The sequence below is a fragment of the Pan troglodytes genome, chromosome 11 (assembly GCF_028858775.2).
Source record: "Pan troglodytes isolate AG18354 chromosome 11, NHGRI_mPanTro3-v2.0_pri, whole genome shotgun sequence".
NCBI lineage: Eukaryota > Metazoa > Chordata > Mammalia > Primates > Hominidae > Pan > Pan troglodytes.
This window is the reverse complement of record NC_072409.2, coordinates 112,937,731-112,960,539: the sequence shown is the minus strand read 5'-3', so window position 1 is coordinate 112,960,539 and position 22,809 is coordinate 112,937,731. Positions and strand designations below refer to the sequence as shown.

Genomic DNA, 22,809 nt, shown 5'->3' with positions numbered 1-22,809 from the left:
ACCCTGGTCTCATGGCAAATCCTGGGTAGAGCTAGGATGACTGATGTAAATTAAAGTGATAACACTGTTAATAACAACTAATATTAACATCCAGTAAGAGGCAACCTTTATGTGAACAGGGGCCTAGGATGTTTTGCTTAATGTTTTGTCCTAAGAAGCTAGTACAGTGTCTGGCACATCGTAAAACTAAATAAATATTTGTTCAGTGTTAAAAGAAATAGTTACCATTTGCCAGATTTTGTACTAAATTCTTTACCATATTCTCATCTGATTCAGCTACTTAACAGAAATGTATTGTGGACCTCCTATGTACCAGGTTGTAAATACCAGGGACAACATAGACCAGGTTCCTGCTCTCATGCTGCTGAACCCTACAGCTGGCCTTCTCAATATTGATATTTTGGACCAGATAATTTTTTTTTTTTTTGCTGTAGGGAACTTCTCTGAGTATTTTAGGGTGCTTAACTGCATGTCTGGCCTCTACTCCTTCCCTCAGTGTGACAGACAAAAATGTTTCCAGACATTACCAAATGTCTTCCAGGAGGCAACGTCATCCAAAATTGAGAACCAGTGGGCTAGTGGTAGGAGACAGATAAGCAGAGTATTGATTTGAAATGTGTTTGATATAAAAGTGCCATTAATAAAAATAAAGCAGGATAAAGGAAAAGAGAATGATCCAAAGGGAGATTCTTCTTTACATAGAGTGATTAGAGAAGACCTTCTAAGTGAACATTTGAAGGGAACTGAATAGAGTAAATGCTAGCCTTGTGGCTACCTGGGGGAAGAATTTTTCTAGAAAACGGAACAGTTAGAGCAAGGTCCATGTGGTAGAAGTGTCCTTGCTGTGTTTGAGAAGAGAAATAAGGCCAGAAATGCTGGAGCAGAGTGAGTGAGGGAAGCATGAGAGTAAACAGAAGGAATGGATGGTCAACCACGAATGGCTTTGCAGGCTACAGCAAGGACTCTGGATTTTATCCAGATTAGAATGGGAAACCACCAGAAAGTTCCAGAACAAAAGTGTCAGGTCCTAACTTATATTTTAAAGAATTTATCTGGCTGTTTTGTGGAAAACAGAATAAGAGGAGCAAGGAATGAAGCAAGTAGACTAGTTAGGAGGCTCCTCTAGTATTTTAGGTAGGAGATGACTTAGCCTGAAGGGGAATGGTAGAGGGCTTGAGAAGTGGCTGAATTCTGGGTATGTTTTAAAGGTAGAGTTTGTTAGATTTGATGTGTTGAATATGGAGAAAGAGGAAAAGGAGTTGATGATAAGGCTGCACTATTATTGTCCTCATTTTACAGATGAGGAAACCAAAGAGCAAGAGTTTAAGCAGTTTTGTAGGACCACAGAGCTAGTAAACGATACCCAGACACTTATTTCAAGCTTATACTCTTCATGTCTATATTATATTGCCAATAAAAAGCTGGCAGCCTAGGTGGGGGAACAAAGCAAATTGAGGTGCTCTAGGCACCTATTTTCCTCCTATATAGCACTTTATTCACCCACTTTCTGGCTCAAAGACATCTAAGACATTATCTATATAGTCATAATACAAAAGTAAGCAACAATAAAAAAATGGCAGAGTTGACCCTTTTCATTATTGGCTCTTAGGCCCATTTTGATCCAAAGGTCATGGATATCTGTCACAAGAATACAGTTGAAAATATTTGATATTATAAAAAAACTTATCTGAAATATATATTTACACTAAATATCATTAACAACAAATCTTAGCTTAAGGGTACATATTGTGCCATTAAAAATCATCAGAATTTGCAAGACATTTAAACAACTTATCATCTGAGATATGAAGACAAACTTACGATTTTAAAGCAATGTTGAAAGTTTTGTATTACTCAGTTCAATTCTTCATAAAATTTCACCAAACTTTATAAGCCAGTTTTGATATTCCTTACATAAAAAAAAAGATAACAAGCCAAATATCAATGAGAAATACTTGTCCTCCTTGTAGTAAAAATGGCTAAAATAATACATGGAATCAATGTGGCAAAAAACAGAAATAAATTCATTTCTCAGCAAATATTATTGATGATGCAGAGAAAGCATTACTGATGATTTTAGAAAAATTCAGATATATGTTATGTGGGAGGTTTGATATATATATTTGTATTTAGTATAGATCTTCTTAAGAAAAATGTGTTTCAATAACAAATATAAGAACAACTGCTTTTTTGTGACTCAACTAAATGAAGGAGTTCTGGAAGAAGATCTCATGAGTTTTAATAAACTCAGTGTTTCATGGGAAAACTGTATAACCATAACTACTGATAGAGCAATGACTTTGATGGAAATTTTGAAAAACTCACACAAAGAGAAAGTTGTAGAGATAGCTCTACATGTGATATTTATTCACAGCATCATGTTATTAGAGATAAGAATTTAAGGTTACAAGTCCATAGGGGACTATGTGATGTGGTTAGTTTTATATTCAAGAGAATTTTTGAAAGATGAAGAAGTAGGAAGCACCATGAATCCAACGTCCCCACCTAGAAAATAATTGCACAGGCAAAATCTGCTTTATGTAACTATATTAAAATTCTGGTGTAAATTGAAGGCTTGCAATTTCCAGGAGAAGGTTTAGATGGTAAACTGTGGTTAATTTTGGTCAGTTGGAACTTTTAGCTCAGCAACAGCTATCCATTCCCTACCTCCAGCCTAGTAGCAGGCAGCTGTGCAAGTGTTACTGAAGAAGCTTTTATGCAGCCTGTGGGAGCAAGGGTGAGCAATAGAAACTCTGTCCTCCAAATATCCGGGTTCTATGTTCTGATAATTGATTTTTGCTTCTGATTATGGAGGTGCAGACACAGAGGCAGGCAGTCACTGTGGCCCCTTCCTTCCAATTTTCATAAGCTTCTCTCTCCAAAACTTCCAGGAGATTTCAAAGGTTGACACCCTGATTTCCATCATTTTTCTATTTTCCCCTTTTGGGAGTCAGACATTAAAGGCTAGGGCATTCAAAAGCATCTGCATACATAGGGGAAATTAGTAAGTTACTGCATATGCCCAGTGAAAGTTTACACTTCAGGCTGATTCTTGGTATGGAGACAGATTAAAATAATAAAAAACACAAATTTTAAAAACAGCAAACCCTGGGGAAAGAGCGTAATCTGATTTCCTACCACCACACTATTAAATTCAAATGTTCAGTTTCTTGGGGACAGAAATTGTCCCCAAGAAAAACTAGAAACAGACATACAAGACAAAGACTTTACAGCAACTGTCTTAAAGATGCTCAAAAAGCTAAAGAAGAAATTGAGAAAGTAAAAAAAATGTATGAACAAAACTGAGATATCAGTAAAATGATGGGGGAACCAAGAAGAAACCAAAAAAATTTTTAGAACTCAACAGCACAACAATTGAAATAAAAAATTTGTTAGAGGGATTCAAAGCAGATTGAAGCAAGCCAAAGAAAGAATCGGCAAACTTGAAGATAGGACAACTGAAATTATCAAGTTTAAAGAACAAAATGGAAAAAGATTGAACAAAAATAAAGCCTAAGGGACCTATACAGCACCCTCAAGCAGACCAACGTGGGCACTGATGGAGTTCAGAAAGAGAAACAGAAATGGATGGAGAGATTATCTGAAAAAGAAATCATAGAAAACTTTCCAAATTTGATGAAAGATATTAATATAAATATCCAAGAAGCTCAACAAACTCCAAATAAGATGAACTCAAAGAGACCCACACTGAGACACATTATAATCAAAGTGTGGAAAATCAAAGACAAAGAGAGAATTTTTTTAAGACAGGGTCTCACCCTGTCACCCAGGCTGGAGGGCAATGGCACGATCACAGCTAACTGCAGCCTTGAACTCCCAGGCTCAGTCAATCCTCCCACCTCAGACTTTCAAGTAGCTGGGACTACAGGCATGTGCCACCACATATGCCTAATTATTGTATTTTTTGTAGAGACTAGGTCTCAGGTGATCCACTCACCTCAGCTTCCCAAAGTGCTGGTATTACAGATGTAAGCCACTGCATCCAGTCTCAAAGAGAAAGTCTTGAAAGCAGCAAGAGGGTACAGGCATGGTGGCTCACACCTGTAATCCCAGCATTTTGGGAAGCCAACGTGGGTGTAACACTTGAGTCCAGGAGTTTGAAACCAACCTGGCCTACACAGTGAAACCCCATCTCTACTAAAAATACAAAAATTAGCCAAGCCTGCTGGTGCATGCCTGTAATCCCAGCCACTTGGGAGGCAGAGGCAGGAGAATCGCTTGAACCTGGGAGGTGGAGGTTGCAGTGAGCTGAGATGGCACCCCTGCACTCTAGCCTGGGTGACAGAGCAAGACTCTGTCTCAAACAAACAAACAAACAAACAAAAAACAAAAAAAAAAAAAAAAGAAAAGAAAAGAAAGCAAGACAGAAGTGACTCATTACATACAATAGATCATCAATAAGATTACAAGTAGATTTCTCATCAGAAACTTTGCAGGCCAGAAGGCATTGGTGGATATATTTAATGTGCTAAAATTAAAAATAAAAAAAAATTGTTAACCAAGAATTTTATACCCAAAAAATCTGTCCTTCAAATATCAGGGAGAAATTAAGACATTCTCAGATAAACAAAAGCTGAAGGAATTTGTTACCACTAGACATGTCCTACAAGAAATCCAAAGGGGGTCTTGCAGGTTAAAATGAAAAGATATTAGACAGGGGCACAAAGTCATATGAAGAAAAACATATCAATGTAGGTAAATACACGGAGATTTATAAAATCCAGCGTTGTTTTAACAATAGTTGTAACTCTACTTTTCATTTTCTACATGATTTAAGAGGATAATTAACTTAAAAAAACAATTTCTAGTTTATGTTTTGTTGTTGTTGTTTTTTAAGATGCAGTCTTGCTCTTTCACCCAGCCTAGAGTGCAGTGGCATGATCTTGGCTCACTGCAGCCTCCACCTCCCAGGCTCAAGTGATTCTCCTGCCTCAGCCTCCCAAGAAGCTGGGATTACAGGTGCCTGCCACCATGCCTGGCTAATTTTTGTATTTTTAGTAGAGATGGGGTTTCACCACATTGGTCAGCCTGGTCTTGAATTCCTGAGCTCAAGCAATCTGCCAACATTGGCCTCCCAAAGTGCTGGGATAATAGGCATGAGCCACCACGCCTGGCCTAATTTATGTTTTTGGATGCACAATAATGTAATCGTAATCATTACAATTACAATAAATGGGAAGGGGATGCAATCATCCCCTTCAGCTTTATTGAGGTATGATTGACAAATAAAAATTGCAGGTATTTAATGTATACAACATGATGGCTTAATATGTATATACATTGTGAGTTATTGTCATAATCAAGCAAATTAATATAACAAGGATGTAATTTAGTGACATCAATGAATCAAAAGGAGTGGAGACAAAGCTGGAAATAGAGCATTTGAACAACACAATAATCCAACTAGCTCTAACATACATATACAGAACACTCTACCCACCAACAGAATACATATTATTCTTTAGTGGAGATGAGACATTCTCCAGTATACACCAGATGTTATGTCACAAATTAAGTCTCAAACATTTAAAAATAGAGATATTATACAAAGCTTCTTCTCCAACCACAATGATACAAAGTTAGAAATCAATAATCAAAGGAAAACAAGAAAATCACAAATTTGAGCAAATTGAAGAACACCATCTTAAACAACCAATGGATTTTTAAAAAGTCAGAAGGAAAAGCAGAAAACAATCAGAGTTGAAAGAAAATGAAAACACGACATACCAAAACTTATGAAATACAGTGAAACCAATGCTGATGGAAAATTTATAGCTATATATTCTTACATTAAAAACAATCAAAATCTCAAATCAACAACCTACCTTAATGACAAGGAACTAGAAAAAGAAGGACTAGCCTTAAAACTAGCAAAAAATAAAAGTAAAATAAAAAACAATAAAGATTATAGCAGAGATAAATGAAACAGATAATAGAAAAACAATAGAGGACAATCAACAAAATAAAAAATTTGATTCTTTAAAAAGATAAACAAAATTGACAAATTGTTATCTAGACTGACTGTATTAGTCAGGGTTCATCTCCAAATAAGATGAACTCAAAGAAACCCACACTGAGACACATTATAATCAAGCTGTGGAAAATCAAAGCCAAAGAGAGAATTATTTTTAAGACAGGGTCTCACTCTGTCACCCAGTCTGGAGAGCAATAGCATCTATCCTATTAGGGACAGGACTAATAGGATAGATGTATATATGATGGGGAGTTTATTAAAGAATATTGACTCACATAATCACAAGGTGAAGTCCCACAATAGGCTGTCAAGGAAGCCAGTCTGAGTCCCCAAACCTCAAAAATATGGATGCTGACAGTACAGCCTTCAGTGGCGAAAGGCCTGAGAACCCTGGCAAACCACTGGTGTAAGTCCAAGAGTCCAAAAGCTGAAGAACTTGGAGTCCAATGATCGAGGGCAGGAAGCATCCAGCATGGGAGAAAGATGAAGGCCAGAAGACTCAGCAAGTCTGCTCTTTCCAATTTCTTCTGCCTGCTTTATTCTAGCCATGCTGGCAGCTGATTAAAGTGCCCACCTAAATTGAGGGTGAGTCTGCCTTTCCCACCGCACTGACTCAAATGTTAATCTCTTTTGGCAACACCCTCACAGACACACCCAGGAACAATACTTTGCATCCTTCAATCCAATCAAGTTGACACTCAATAATAACCATCACGCTGACTAAGAAAAAGAAAAGAAGTCTCAAGTTATTATAATCAGAAATGAAATTGGTATATTACTACTGAATTTATAGAAATATAAAGTATTACAAGAGAATACTATGAGCAAACATATGGCAACAAATTGGATAACCTAGATGAAATAGACAAATTCCTACAAACATAAAACCTACAAGGACAGAATCATGAAGGAATAGAAAATCTGAGTAGACCTGTAACTAGTTAGGAGATTGAATTAGCAATAAAAAATCGTTGAATAAAAATGTGCCCTGGACCAGATGGCTTCACTGGTGAACTAACAGCAATCTTTCTCAAAGTTTTCCAAAACACTGACGAGGAGGAAACACTTCATAACACAGTTTATGAAGCTACTATTATCTGAATGCCAAAGCCTGACAAAGAAACCAGAAGAAAATAAAACAAGAAAAATAAACCAGTATCATGAACATTGATCCTGGTCTGATACAACAACACAAAATACTAGCAAACAAAATTCACCAGCATATTAAAAGTACTATTCACCACAACCAAGTGAGCTTTATTCCTTGAATGGAAGGATGGTTCAACATAAGAAAACCGATCAACATATAATAATTCACCATATTATTTTAAAAGAATAAAAGGGAGAAAACCCATGTGATCATCTCAATTGATGCAGAAACAATATTTGACAAAATTCAACACTCTTTTATGATCAAAACACTCAAGAAAACAGGAATAGAAGGAGAGTGCCTCAGCATAATGGAAGCCATATATCAACATCCCATAGCAAACATCATACTCAATGGTGAAAGATGGAAAGGTTTTCTTCTAAGACAAGGAACAGGGCAAGGATGCCCATTTTCATCATTTCTATTCGATGTAGTACTAGGAGTCCTAACAAGTAATTTGGCAATAAAAAGAAACAAAAGACATCCAAATTGGAAATAAAAAAGCAAAATGATCTCTGTTCACAGAAAATATGACTTTCTATGTAGAAATCTTAAGTATTCTACAAAAACCCGTTAAAACTAATGAACATATTCAGCAAAGTCAAGGGACTTGAATAGACATTTCTCCCAAGAAGATATATGAATGGCAACTAAGCATATAAAAAGATGCTCAACATTACCAGTCATTAGAGAAATTCAAATCAAAACCACAATTAGAATGGATATATATAAAAAAGAAAATAACAAGTGTTGGTGAAGATGTGGGAAAATTGGAACCCTTGTGCACTGTTGGTGGGAATGATACAGCTGTTGTTGAAGGCAATATGGCAGTTCCTCAAAAAGTTAAATGTAGAATTACCATATGATCCAGCAATTCCATATCTGAGTATATGCCCAAAAGAACTGAAAGCACAATCTTGAAGATATATTTGTACCCCCATGTTCATAGCAGCATTATTCCTATAGCTGAAACAGTGAAAAAACCTGCTATGACTTGAATGTGTGCCCTCTATAACTCAGTTGGGATGGTATTAACAGGCGGGCCCTTTACAAGGTGATTAGGCCATGAGGTTTTAGCAACAAAACCGTATAACAGTGAAATATTCCAATGAGCCACTTTCAAAATGTTCTTTCCACAGCATGAGTTTCTTTTGAAAAATAGTTCCTCTTGCATTCATTACTAAAAAATCATCATTTCAGAATGGCAAAAGAAGTTTATTTTTTCAAAAATACTTCCCTTTCCCTTGTGAATGGGATTAAGGCCTTTATAAAAGAGATTTCACACAGTATTCAGCTCATGTGTCCTTCCACCTGCCTTCCACCATGTGAGAACACAGTGTTTCTCCCCTCCAGAGGATGTAGCCTTCACCAGACAACCAAACAGACTGGCACCTTTATCTTGGACTTACCAGGCTCCAGGCCTATGAGAAATAAATCTGTCCTTTATAAATTACCTAGTGTCCATATGTTGAGCAGAAAGTACCTCAGCAGCATAAAATGGACTAAGATGCAACCTAAGTGTTCACCAACAGATGCATGAATAGGCAAAACGTGGCATATACCTAAAATGGATTATTGCTTAGCCTTAAAAAGCAAGGAAATTCTGACACATGCTACAACATGGATGAACTTTGAGAACATTATTCTAAGTGAAATAAATTAATCACAAAAAGAAAAATACTGTATGATACCACATATATGAAGTACCTACAGTAGTCAAAATGATAGAGACAGTGGTTACTAGGGGCTGAGAGGAAGAGGAATAGTGACTTACTGTTTAATGGACAGAGAGGTTTCATTTTGTGAGATGAAAAAAGTTCTGTGGACGGATGGTGGTGATGGTTGCATAACAACATGAATGTAGTAATTATCACCGAACTGTACACTTAAAAATGGTTAAGATGGTAAATTTTATGGTGTGTGTGCTTTATCACAACAAGAATGCTGAAAAAATGGCCTTTAAGAGATAGTAGACTGTTTACAGTACTTTAGAATAACGTGTAGATGTCCTTGAAAATCTTTTCAGGAATGGGCCTTTACTGGCGGTTTAATAGCAAAGTATTTAGGAGAGTTGCTCCACTTACAAATCAATCATGGAATTTTCTTGTTAAAGATAAGAGTTGAAAGTTTCTGTAATGACAAGTAGCTGTCAAAATTATCCCATCCAGGAAGTATTTTTGAAAAAATAAACTTCTTCTGCCATTCTGAAATGATGATTTTTTAGTAATGAATGCAAGAGGAACTATTTTTCAAAAGAAACTCATGCTGTGGAAAGAACATTTTGAAAGTGGCTCATTGGAATATTTCACTGTTATACGGTTTTGTTGCTAAAAATGATATAAAAACCTTATATCTGCAAATTTTAAAAACTTGGCAATATAATTTTATAACTTAAAACAATCTTCCAAAAGAATAAATAATTTTAAATCTATTTCTTAAAAATGTAAAAATGCCACATATCCTGATTCATTTGTAAGAGCTTCTGACTGACATCAGGGCAAAGAGAAATGTATTAACTGAATTTCACATGCTTTGCATAATGGTGGATGGGTTGAAAAGTGAATATTATTATTTACTTAGCTCAAACTATTTTACTTTTCTTCCATTTGAATTTGTATATCTGATGTTTGTTTTTTAACAGCTGCAACAGCCCTTATAACCAACTGTCAAAATAAACTTAACATGCAACCAGATCTTTAAATCATAATATCACCAGTCGATCAATATGTTAAATTACATAACACTATAGGTTTTTGTGTGCCATTAGTGAAATCTATAGATTTTTAAAATATTGTCATTTTATTCTTATATTTTCTCCCTCTTTAAATCCTTTAATTTTTTATATTATTGCACTAATACTGACACAGGCTACAACATGGATGACTAGAAGTACATGTTGACCAGAAGTTTACTTTTGTTTTTTCAAATCATGTTTATGAGGTATGATTTACATATAATGAAACACTAATTTTAAGTGTATAGTTCAATATTTTAATAACTATATATATCCATGTAACCACCACCACAATCAAGATATAGAAAATACCTGTCCCCCTCAAACTTCCTACATGCCTCTTCACAGTTCATCCCACCCCCCTTTACCCATCCACCATCCCTCAGCCACCACTGATCTGCTTTCTGTCACTGTGGATTAGTTTTCCCTGTTTTAGAATTTAATACAAATGATTCCCATACAATATACGCTTCTTTCGACTGGCATCATGTTTTTAAGATTCATCTATATTGTTATGTGCATAGATAGTTCACTTGTGTTGCTTAACAATATTCCATTATTTAGATTCACCTCAACTGGTTTATTCTTTCATTTGTTAATAGGCATTTGGGTTGTTTCCATGTTTTCAAGTACAAATCTTTGTATGGACATAAATGTTCATTTCTCTTAGGGAAACACAAAGGAGTAGAATTGCTGGGTCACAGGGGAGTGGATGTTTAATTTTGTGAGAAACTGCCCAGTTGTTTTTGAAAGTGTGTCATTTTCTATTTCTACCAGCAATATATGAGGCTTCCACTGGCCCCACATCCTTGTCTACTTGCTTGTTGTCATTCTTTTAAATTTTAGCCATTTGTGGGTATACAGTGGCATCTCATCATTTTAACTTTGATGTTAAAATGATGAATGTTTCTAACATACATAAAGTGTGAATACGGTAATACACATATAGCTTCCAAAATAAATCACTATATATATATTGGCAGGATCGCCCCAAATGTTCACTGGTCATGATACACAACAAAACCCTTGGAGATATACGCAGTAATGTCCAGGTCACTGCCTTAAGTGCCAGCTACCACACCACTTACGAATTTGTTTTTTCAGATACTACAGCATGAAGGTTTTAGAGTTTAAAATATTACATTTTTAAGGAGTTTAGGGAGGAGAAAGAATGATTTTCTTGGTTTTACTTCTAACTTTGGTAGGTGCTAGCAGAGGCTGCCTGTCCACTGGGGTAGTGAGGAGACTATGCAGCGTGTTTTTGCTCCAGAGTTGCACCCTGTAGTGACAGCTTTGGTTTCACCTGTGATTGAAGTTCATTTGCACAGACGGTGCCCCTGAAGAAAAACACATTTCCCCTTCCAGCATTGCTCAGGAGGCAGCTGGGCCCCAGCAGTTTCTTGGGCACTTTACTTGCCATTCACACTAAAGTTTAGGGACACTCATCTGTCATTTGACGGCTTGTTGGCAGAAAAACAACAGTGCAAATACCAAGAAACCTCAGCAGTAAGTCAGTTTCAAGCAGGTCAGATGCCCTGTAATATGCGCAGTGTGATAGTTTAATCAGAGAATCATGCGGTATTATTGCTTCTGCCTCAGAGGAAGAGACTTTTTTCTTTTCAAGAAAGCGCTTTTCAGATAGCTATTAGGTTGTTGAATGAGGAACTGCACAAAAGAAATGCTGGCTCCTTGTGGTCTTTCAGATCATTAAAAAGTGACCCAGGTGGCAAAACCAGTTATCATTTTCTCAGCTGCAGTAGATAAAAGAGCAAGATTGGACACCAATCTGTGGCTACATGATGGCAAAACCATCAGCCCAGAGCAAAAGAGGGTTCATCAATTCCGTGGAAAATATGGAGTCAACGTGATTACTTGGCATTGTGCAGGTGCCAACCTGTTGATTTGACTGATTTTGCTTTTCAGATATTGATCTAGTCTTGAAAAGTCTCATACACCCAAACTCACTGATCCTGTTTTTCTCTCTCTTGCAGCACCTTGTACATATAGGATAAAACTCTTGAGGTACCCAGCTGGAAAAGGAAAAGTTGAGGGGATGTGAGGCCAGTTCCCTGCTAGGGTGAAAAGAGTTCCAAGACATTGTTAGCAATAATTAGTGATCAACCATCTGAACGCTTTTTAGTTTCATTATAATACAGGAATTATTAAGAAATAATTTTTAGGCAGATAGAAAGGGCAAAAGGAGTTCTTATAAAGGCTTTTTCTTTTAATAAACCAATCCCCAAACCATTTATTTTCTAACAGAAAATGGCTTGAAGGGCCAGGCTGGCAAGATTTGATACGCAAATCCTGGCCATTAGAAATGGTCCACCCAATATGGCGATTCCTGCCTTCTTCTTCTTGTCACCAGGTGTGCCAAGGAGTCATGGCCACCTCCAAATAACACCGTGTGTTCAGAACATCATGGCGACTCATATTTGCATATTAAAAGGGTAAGGTAGGAGGGCCAGGTTTTTCACGGGCTACATAAATGACACACCTCATCAAAACCAATCCCCTGGGCCCTGTGCAAACCAGACACCGCCTCCTACAGCATCCCAGTATAAGCAATCACTTTTCCACCGCACGTGAGGTTTCTCTTTACTCGAGTCTCCCCTCTCTCTGTCTCTGTACAGGGAAGCTGTTTTCTTCTTCCTTCCTTCTTCTTGCCTAATAAACTCTCTGCTCCTTGAAACCACTCCATGTGTATCCATGTTGTGTTGTTTTATCTAAATTGGCGTGAGACCAAGGACCCTAGTATTCCTCCAGTCATTGAAGCCATATCAGTTATTTAGTGTACTTAAATTATAGTCCGTCCCAACGTTCCTTCTTTTCTTGCCAAGAAAACATGTGGCCTAATCACAATCCCCCTAGAATGTGTGGCTGCTGCAGTAGAAAAATGCTGTAGATCAACAAGCATTTTCTCTAAACACGCTGCTTCTCTCCTCTAATGCCTAGAATGAAATGGGTCCTTAAATAGGCCCCCATGACAGCAATGCCCAATAGTGGCTTCTAGGAGCAGATGGGTAAGGAGAGAACTAAAAGAAGAAGGTAGGTGTCTAAGAGAAAGACTTTGGCTTAAGAAAAGTAGATTTCAGAAGCTACAAAGTGAGCTAAGGAAGTCTCTTGAATTGTGGTTTAAATACTGAAATAACAGGTATGTCAATGTTGGAAACAAGAACAACTTCCCTTGGCAGAGGTGTCTTAGTCTGTTTGTGCTGCTTATACAAAATACCTGAAACTGAGTATAAAGAAACTTATTGCTCCCAGTTCTGGAGTCTGGGGAGTCCAAGATCCAGGTGCTGCAGGTTTGGTGTCTGGTGAAGGCCCATTTTACAAAGATAGCTCTGTCTAGGTGTCCTCGTATGGTGGAAGGGATGGATAGGGGCAAAAGGGGATGAACAGCGTCCTCATGCATCAAAGAAATGAAAGGGCAAAAGGGAACACCCTAAACTAGTTATCCCCAGCCCTTTTCTAGGGTACAAATACGTTCATAAAGGCAGACCCCTCATGACTTGATCACTGCCTAAAAGGTCTTCCCCACCTCTTAATACCATCACAATGGAGATTAAGTTTCAATAGTGAATATTGGGGGCACTGATACTATAGAAAAAGGAAAAGCAACTGTGGGTTTGGACAAACCACTTAACTTCTCTAGGCTCCCTCTGTTAATTGAGGAAATCGGGTCTCAGCTTCTAAAGTTTTTCTTGATCTCCTTCTGCAAGCAAAAGTTAATCCAGAAGCCCAAAAAGTAAAACAGATAGAAGGGGTGTTGTTCTCATGATAGAGGTTTTTGGGGAGGTAGGCTTGCTGTTGAAGTTCAAGCTCCTTTACCTCTCTAACTTAGTCCCAGAAGGGACTTCTTGGTGCATCTTTCAATAGCACTGTGGTAAATGATTTTTAGGGGTTGTTTCAGTTTCAGTGTTATATAATCCTAGTGGTTCTCAAAGTGTGATCCCAGAAGCATCATTATTAGACATGCAAATTTTCAAGTGACTCCTCATACTTAATGAGTCAGACACTCTGGGGATGGGCCCCAGCAATCTGTGTTTTAAAAGCCCCTCAGGGGATTGTAGTACACCTCTTTGAGAGCCATTGCATTGCTCCCTGATGCTAAAGAGCTGTGTTCCTTCCGAACAGTTGCCAATACTGAGACCAACCAAAGAGAACTGAGTAGACTGGGGTGAGCAAAGGAAGAAGCAAGTGGAGAAAGAACTTAGGAACAACTGTGAATTTCTCCTGAGAATCGGATACCAGAGAGCTGCTCAAGACACTGCCCTGCCAAGTCTTTAGATCCTATAAGAAGAGTTGGGAGACAAGTACATCCTCAGCATCTGTAATGTCTGGGTTTTAAAAAGCAGTGACAAAGGACATTTCAACATGCAATTGAAACAACATGCTCTTGAAAAAAATGTGCCCTGCCTGGCCCTGTCCTCCCCACTGTTGCCTAGTGATCCCCCTTCCATGATATTTGTTTGGTTAATTTATACAGAGATATGGATGAAATGGGGCCCCATAATAATGTCGATGATAACTGTGATGACAATAATAGCACTAGCTAGAGAATGGCAGGCACTGTGCTAATTTTATATGGGTTTTCTTATTCAATCCTTATAATATCTTTATGAGGGACTATTGTTATCTACAGTTTTATAGGTTAAAAAAAACAAGGTTGGGAAAGGTCAAGTAACTTGTGTAGCAGGCAAAATAATGGCTTCCCAAAGATGCCCACATCCTGATTCCTGAAAACTGTGAATTGTTATATTACATATCAAAGGGACTTTGCAGATGTTATTAAAAACGGTGAAATGGGGAGATTATCTTAGATTATCTAGAAGGGTCCAAAACAGTCACAAGAGTCCTTGTAAGAGGGAGGCAGGAGGGTCAGAATCAGAGAAGGAGATATGATAATGGAAGCAAAAGTCAGAGTGATGTAGCCACAGTCCAAGTAATGTGGGCAACCTCTAAAGGCTGGAAAAGGCAAGAAGCTGATTCTCCCCTACAGCGTCCAGAAAGAACAGATTTCTGCAACACCTTCATTTTAGCCATATGAGACCCATTTTTGACTTCTGACCTCCAGAGTTGTAAAGTAATACAACTGTATTTTTTTAAGCTACTGTTTGCATTAATTTTTTACAGCAGCAATAGGAAACGTAATACATTTGTCAAGGTCACACAGCCGTTAGGTCATAGGGGCAGGGATATAACCTCACACTGTCTGATTCCAGAACCCACCCTCAATTTGAATCCTTGCAAAGGTATTCAGGATCTACCCTACAGGGATGTGAATGTCAAGTGAGATGAAGACACATGGATATTCTCTCCCAAATTGTCTTCTTTCCTCATCAATCACCAATCTAGCTATGAGAAGGCTCTTTATTTCTTGGATAAGGCTTTATGGCAAACAGGGGGACATTCCACATGGATTACTTTAACTCCTCCTCTAAATGTGTTACTAGCTGAATTTGCCAATGGAGCAGGATTCCTCTTTGGGTAGTAGAACTGTCTCCATGTTTAAGTGCTTCACAATAGGTTGCTTGCTAAGTGAAAGATGGTTTTTCTCTTGCTTCCTGAATGAACAATCTACAGGGGTAGGTGCTAGTCAAACACATTCACTTCTTCACTTTCAAGGGAACCACCAGTTCCTGCTTACCTGAACATTCTAGAAGGAAGCAGCAAGGAATTGTTTTCACAAGTCATGTCCCACCTTCATGGCTATCTTCTCTGAGGTTCTTTCTTAACTGTAATGTGGGGATGGTATTGTTTGCTCCAAGCACCACACAGACTCTTCCTGAAGATCTATGAGTTTATAGATGTGGAAATGCTTTCAAAACTCAAAAACTTCAGCTCTGCCAAATGCTTATTATTGTTTCCTTAACAGATTCCTTATTGCCACCTTTTAACTTCATTGTCAGTGCAAAAATAAAAAGTGTTGACAGGCTGGATGGAATCTTGTGACTCAGGCATTTGGTGTCTGTGGGAGAGTGAGGAGGAAGGAGAAGTTAGCAATTGGAGACACTTAAGAAATTGGAGAAAAACCCTAGCTCAAGGAGTTGAAATCAGGATAAATTCATACAGAAAAACTTCAAAGTATATGCTTTTTCTAGTGTTCAAGATTGAAAATGAGAAGTACCTTTCCAATAATTGGCCTTCAAAGCATTGATGAAGACATTATCAACACATTTAAGATGGGGAACCCCATGGGAACCTAAGCATTTTCAAAAATCTCATCGCTGGCAGTAAGATGTGAAAAATGAAAAGAGGAACATTTAATTTCTTCTCATCCTTCAGGATCTAATTGAAGTCACATATCTTTTCTGAAGGATTCCCTAACCACCCCAGCTCATGGGAATGTTTCATTGTGTAGACATGCCATGTTTCATCTCTGCCATTCATGGGCACTTGGCATTCACTGTGTGTCAGGAATTTTATTGTTTGAAAACCAACTGGATTTTAAGCTGTGTGCTCTATGTCCTCCCAGGGCTTAGAATAATACAGACTACATTGGATCAGGTGATGTATTCAATTTCTAGAAAGCTTTTGCTTACAACTAAAGGACTCACACCCTGTCGCCTTGTGGCTTTTCCTAAGCTTTTGGTATCATCCTGCTGTCTCCCTCATTCTAACTCTTTTCCTTTGATTTACTGTCATCTTTTCTTTATCCTCTATCAGCTTCCTGTTGGTAGCCCAAAGTCAGAATCCTGGATCTTGAAGCACATGCTGTGGCATACCAGACAAATCCTTGCTTCTGGACCAAGGCACCCATTTCCCCAACTGCTGGGAATATTGGCAGATGATGGCTCTCAGGTGAGTCATGTTCTAAGTGCTGCCCAGGAGAGCCACCTTACCCAAGGTCACACTTCTTCCTCAGTGTGTGTGCATTAAAAAAATGTGGAACATAAAGTCCCCCGCCTCAAGGTGGTTCAACTCTGAAGGGCCACCCCAGCTCAAGAACTCCCTGTGCGATTGGCTGAGTACTTTAGTATGACTATATTGCAGCTTAACTCTCCCCTCGGCCAATCTATCCTGCTTCCTTCACTTCCCCAGAAGTGAGGCTCCTGAGAGCTCTTCCCAATATACTTCCTGCTTACAAACCTCCACGTTGAGTCTGTTTCCTAGAGAAGCTGCTCTATGACAGATCTTATGTATAAATGAGAAGACAAACAGTGTCCACACCAATGAGGATTGTTGGAGGCCTGCCTCACCTAAAGTCAAGCCAGACCAATCTGGCCACAGCTACCAATTCCTCACAGTGAACACAGCCATCATCATGGCCATCACATGCCAGAAAGGTGAAGTTTGGCTACTCCTGGTCTCCATCATTGCTGCCCAGTAGAACTTTCTGTGCCAATGGAAACGTATTCTACATCTTTCCTGTCCAATGTAATAACCAATAGCTACTTGTGGCTACTGAGCACTAGAAATGCTATGGTGACTAAGGAATTTAATTTTTTACTTTCATTTTTATTTTGTTTTAGTCTCACTTTGTTACCCAGACTGGAGGGCAGTGGTGTGATCTCGGCTCACTGCAACCCCTACTTCCTGGGTTCAAATGATTCTCATGCCTCAGTCTCCCGAGTAGCTGGGACTACAAGTGCTTGCCACCATACATGGCTATTTTTTTTTTTTTTTTTTTTTTGAGGTGGAGTCTCACTCTGCACCCAGGCTGGAGTACAGTGGCATGATCTCAGGTCACTGCAACCTCCACCTCCCTGATTCAAGCAATTCCCCTGCCTCAGCCTCCCAAGTAGCTGGGATTGCAGGCACATGCCACCACATCCAGCTAATTTTTTGTATTTTTAGTGCAGACAGGGTTTTACCATGTTGGCCAGATTGGTCTCGACCTCCTGACCTCAGGCAATCCGCCTGATTTTTTGTATTTGTAGTAGAGACAAGGTTTTGCCATGTTGGCCAGGATGGTCTCAAATGCCTGACCTAAAGTGATCCACCCGCCTTAGCCTCCCAGAGTGCTGAGATTACAGGCGTGAGCCACTACACCCAGCTAGGAATTTAAATTTTATTGTTAATTAATTTATATTTAAATAGCCACATGTGTGTGATGGCTACCATATTGCACAGAGCAGCTTAAGATGATGGGCTGCTTTACAGAGGGAATGTCACAACAGCTCCATTTCCATATGCCTTTACTTCCACCACCCCATGATCTGGAAACACTTGGTCTGACCCTTAAAAATCATTCTAATGAGGCATATCTAGGAACTGTGTACTAGTGATGTCTAATTATAAAGTGGCCCAATAATGATTCTGAACATTGTTAAATCTGAGTGCCAGAGAACTCTGTTGTAAGTTTAAGTTGATTACAGCGCCAAAATCTAGTAATAATCACTCACTTTAATTTCTATTACCCTGGTGGCCCTTAAAGGAGTTTCTCATTTAGGTAGAGAGATGTAACATCTATCTGTGTATAAATTTAAATTAAGGAATTCCCTTTTCTCGATTTTATACTTGTATAGATTTGATGAATGCTTACTTCTTTTCCATTTGCTCTCTATAATCTCAGGGACTTTGCTTTATGTTTTGTATACAAGAAAAGGAAAAAAGGAGCAAGAGATAGCTTCCAGCTTGAGGTGGGAAGGTTCACAGCTTGGAGACCCACGGGAGAACTTTAGTCCTGCCCTGTTCCTTAAACAGGAATGATATCTTTTTACTGACCCAGAAATGTCACATGGGACCCACAGTGAGAGCACGTAGCCACACCTTGCCAACCTTGTGACCACTCCTGCAAAAACATGTACGTGCATACCGTATAGATAAGAAGTCGTTGGCATCAGCCTGCCTACCAAGGACCAACCCTTACAAAATCAGGCTGTTCTACTAAGTGAAACTGAAGTTGAATTCAATGCAATTTGAAAATATTTTATTTACTTAAAGCCTAGAAGGCTGGTGTGTGAAGAAGAATCCAGGGACAGGAGATGGTAGTTAAATTTGTACATTTTTCTTTCTTGTTGCAATTTTATCTTTCCCGAGAAATTTAATGAAGACTCCAGAGAAAAGAATTAAATGTCTGCTGGTTCAATTACCAAATAATGAAAAGGTCGAAAGGAGCACCATGCACTGTGTGCTGTGCTGCTAGATCAGCCTATTCTTAGAGTAAAATTCTTTTCCGTGCTGTTCACAGTCGCATTTTGCCACCCACAAACTGTACAGATGAGTGTTGGTGTGAGAAGCAAAAACCACTAGCTGGTACAGATCGTCCTCCACAAGGTGAAAGGGTCTTGGTCCCTGGGGAGCATCTCATGACACCCACGCAGGAGTGATGGGCAGAGTAGAGGCCATGGATTTCAGGAGGGACCAGTCTGTTGTTAAATCCACACTCTGAGAAGATTCTAATCATCCTTGGTGCCGAATACATTTTTAACCAGCCTGTTCTTAGGACCACATGCAGGGGAAGCCTCGGGAGCAAAACAGACTTGCGAGCGAGGATTTCAAGGGCTCCCAGCAGTCCCTGACAGCATTTGGAAAGCCACCCCTGTCCCCAACCTGCCCCAGTTGTACATAGAAAAGAAAGATTACTGTAACACACACATCCTCTACAGAGGCTAAAACCAAAGATAAACTACGATGCTTTGGAATTCATTAGAACTTTGGTTTTAACGTTTTAAAAATCAAGCCTCCAGGAGACTGAGGCAGGAGAATCGCTTGAACCTGGGAGGCAAAGTTTGCAGTGAGCCAAGATCGCGCCACTGCACTCCAACCTGGGTGAAAGAGCAAGACTCCATCCCCCCACTGCCCCTACCCAAAAAATCAAGCCTTCCTAGAAATACTAGGTGAGGGAAGGGAAGAGGCAGTTAAGTATAGACTCCTTTCACCTCAGCACCATGGTGACAGTCTCCCTGCTCATGCTGGGACCACCCCAAACACCTTTTACCACCAAAACTGAAAGACTCAATGAGCAAGTCATCATATGGCTTCTTTTTCAGCTTTAAATCAAGTTCTCTTTTGGTTATATAAGAGAAAAGCCTCGTTTTTAGGAAATACACACTGAAATGCTTAATGATAAAGGGCTATGGCTATGATATATATAACTGACCCGTAGAAAAAGCGTGTGTCTCTATATCTCTGGACATATATGTATGTTTTCATATACATACATGTATATATGTTCATATACTTACATGTGTGTTCATATACATACACGTGTGCTCATGTGTTCATATACATGTGTGTATTTTTCATATATACATTCATGTTCATATAAATGTGTGTATATGTTCATAAACGTGTGTGATCATATACATATCTGTATACATATTAATATTAATGTATGTTTGCATGTGGTGGGAAGACAAACTAGAACAAATGATAAAGCAAACGGGGTGAAATGTAAACAATAGGTGAAGCTAGGGAAAGGGAATTTGAGTAGTCTTTGAGCTATTTTTATTTCTTTATTTGCTTATTAGAGATAGGGATTTGCTATGTTGCTGACGCTGGAGTACAATGGCTATTCACAGGCACAGTCACAGTGTACTTGCACCTGCTATGGCTGGAGACAGGATTATGGCTCAGAAAGGTGAGAATATCTCTAGCTAATTTCTTCCTCTTTTTCCTTAAAGTACTATATCCAAGGATATTAGATGTTTAAGGTTGTAAAAGTAACTAAAGTACCTCCAACCACTTTAAAATATATGAAAAACAAACTATATGAAGGAAAGAAAACTCCCAAATTATTTACTCCACTCTTTTATTTTATTTTTTGGTCTCTTGTATAAGATACAACAGGATCAATACCTTATTAAAAATCAAATCTCTTTGAATACAGGAAGAGACCTTGATTATTACTTTTTCTCCTGTATTGCCCAACAACAGAAATGTAGAGTGCAATTGAGTAAAGATATGAATAAATGAATAAGCAGCACCAAAAACAAAGTTCTAAACAACCCCTCACCTTAAAATTTCGTTTTAAAATCTACTAATATCTAAGCAGAGGCGTTGTTATCTATGAAGTTCTCTCTACATATTTTTATCCTCCTCTTCTCTATTCTTTTTTAGACCTCTCTATCTAAAGCTTACTAGGGCCATTAGGACAGTGAAAATGTAAGGTACAAACTGGGAGAAGATATTTGCTACATACATAACTGACATAGGATTAATACCTAGAAAATAGAATTCGTTCCTACAAATAAATTAGAATTAGACAAACAATTCAAAAGAAAAATTGTCAAAAACCTGAATAGGCATTTTACTGAAGAGAAAGCACAAATGGCCAAAATACTTGCAAATATGTTCAAAGTCATAAGCAAGTGGAAAAAACAAAACCACAAAGATCCTGTCATAACCACCAGATTGGCAAAAATTTCAAAGTCTGACAATATCAAAGTGCTAACAAAGACATGGAACAATGGCACCCATATACTGCTGGAGGGAATAAAAACTGGCACAGCCACTTTGGAAAACAATTTGGCATTATATAGCAAAGTCGAAGGTATGCACACCCTATGACCCAACAATTCCACTCCTGTGTATGCCTGAGAAACTTCAGCAGAGACGCAGTGGAGACTGTGTGCAAAAATATTCATAATAATACTTTTATAATGGAAGCCATCCAAAGTCTGCCAACAGAACTAAAAACTTGAGGCATATCATATCACGAGACACTCTATAGCACTGAAAATGTATAAACAACAGCTGTATGCATCAACAAATATGGCCCTCAGGAACACGATGTTGGGTGAAAAAAAAGCAAATTGCAGGAGAATGCATACATTATGAGCCCATTCATGGAAAGTTCATAAGTGATATGTTTTTAGGAATAGAAATATATGTGGTAAAAGTATAAAGAATAAGAGAACAATAAAGAAAAATTCACAGTAGTGACTACCTCTGTTCAGGGCAAAAAAGTAATGCGATCAGGACAAGGTACACGGGCCTTTAAAGAAAATGCTAATGGTCTATTTCTTAAAACAGGAAGTAGGCACACATTCTTTGTATTGTTATTCTTTACACTATATATATTTACAAATATTATTTGCAGTGTAGTCAATATTTAATAAAAATGACATTTAAGAATTAGTAAAGAAACAAATGACTGAAAATATTTTCTTCAGGACTTGCTGGAAGCAGAAAAGAGAATACAACAACCTACCCATCCATTAGGCTCTGACAATCTTTCCCTCCAAACATGCCAGAGTTGTCTACTTGTCTCTTGGTTCCTCTTTGCTCACTTACGTCAAAACCAACCATCACTCAGAGGTACCAGTTGTCCGGGCCTGGAGGAGGGTTTCATGATGCTCATCTGAAGCAGCAGCCAAGCTTTTCTCTCTATCTGTCATCCTATCCCTCATTAAAATTCAGGCCTCCTCCAGGTATGAATGACAAGTGCATTACCCTATTCACACGGGTGCACACATATCCAATTTCTGCAGTTTGGGTTATTATTACATCCAAATATTACTGAAAGCCATTATTACCTGACTCTTGACTTTGATTTATTTTATAATATTTGTACACATTTCATAATGATAATAGAGCACTACATTTAAAACAAATCTTCTCCCTCTCCTCCAATCAGAACCTGAAATCTTAAAAAGCTCCTCGAAACACAGACACCTGCCTCTTCCTCTTACTACAACCGTGTAGCAACAGCCCCTTAAACCAAAAGCAAAATTTAAAGTGAATGGTGCAGCTATTGTCATTACAGCACTTAAAAAGAAAAAAATAAATCTAGCTGCAGTTAAACATTACTCCTCACCCGGATAATTAAAGAAAACATTCATGTCTCCCTTCCTCTGCCCCAGCACCATCTGCCACCCAGTGGATGGGAAGGGAGAAGGTTTTGCTACAATTTCAGTATCATGACAATTAAAAAAATTAATTTTTTCATATCAATCACTACAGGGAAATCAGGCTTGATTGGCAGTAACATTCCAATACAGCAAAAATTAGAAACTGGTTTTATTAGTCCATTTTCACACT

At 38.4% G+C, this 22,809-nt stretch overlaps 1 pseudogene; it reads right to left on the bottom strand.

Moving 5' to 3' along the window:
* Window positions 1–22,809, bottom strand: part of LOC100614879 (histone-arginine methyltransferase CARM1-like) — a 267,533-nt pseudogene that overhangs the window by 62,072 nt on the left and 182,652 nt on the right.